Here is a 510-nt window from a genome sequence, read left to right as displayed (position 1 = left end):
TCGCATGTGAGGGAGGAGGAGATCTATGACATGTTAGGGTTGGTGTATTTTGGCGCAAAGATGGTAGGATTTGTGGTGGAGATTACTTGAGCGGAGTTGGAAGCCGAAGGTTGATAACATGCACAAAGTGATTTTCTAACATATTGAAGTAATATTCCTGATCTTACCTTGAATCTAACATATGCAGAAGAACACGGAGGCTTATTAGCAAAGCATCGTTGTTGAGATGAATTTTCTTCCAGTAGAGTATGGGAGTTATTACCTTACTACTCAAATGGTTTTTTCCCTCCCTTCGGGAAACAGCAAGCAGATCCACCTGAATTAAGCTGGAAAATCTTGAGAAGCGTTTCTCCTTGATACAGATACGTGTTTGCAATGTTAATCTCTGTAATCATTCACCTGCGATGTTAAAGCAACTGATCCTACTATTCATCCTTTTTGGCGAGTAACGGCAACTGGGATTACTGCGCCCTCATCGTGCTACTTTGAATGGAACATGGGGCAGAGGTT

Source organism: Asparagus officinalis, chromosome 1, assembly GCF_001876935.1.
Source record: "Asparagus officinalis chromosome 1, Aspof.V1, whole genome shotgun sequence".
Classification (NCBI taxonomy): domain Eukaryota; kingdom Viridiplantae; phylum Streptophyta; class Magnoliopsida; order Asparagales; family Asparagaceae; genus Asparagus; species Asparagus officinalis.
Note: the sequence above shows the minus strand (reverse complement) of the source record.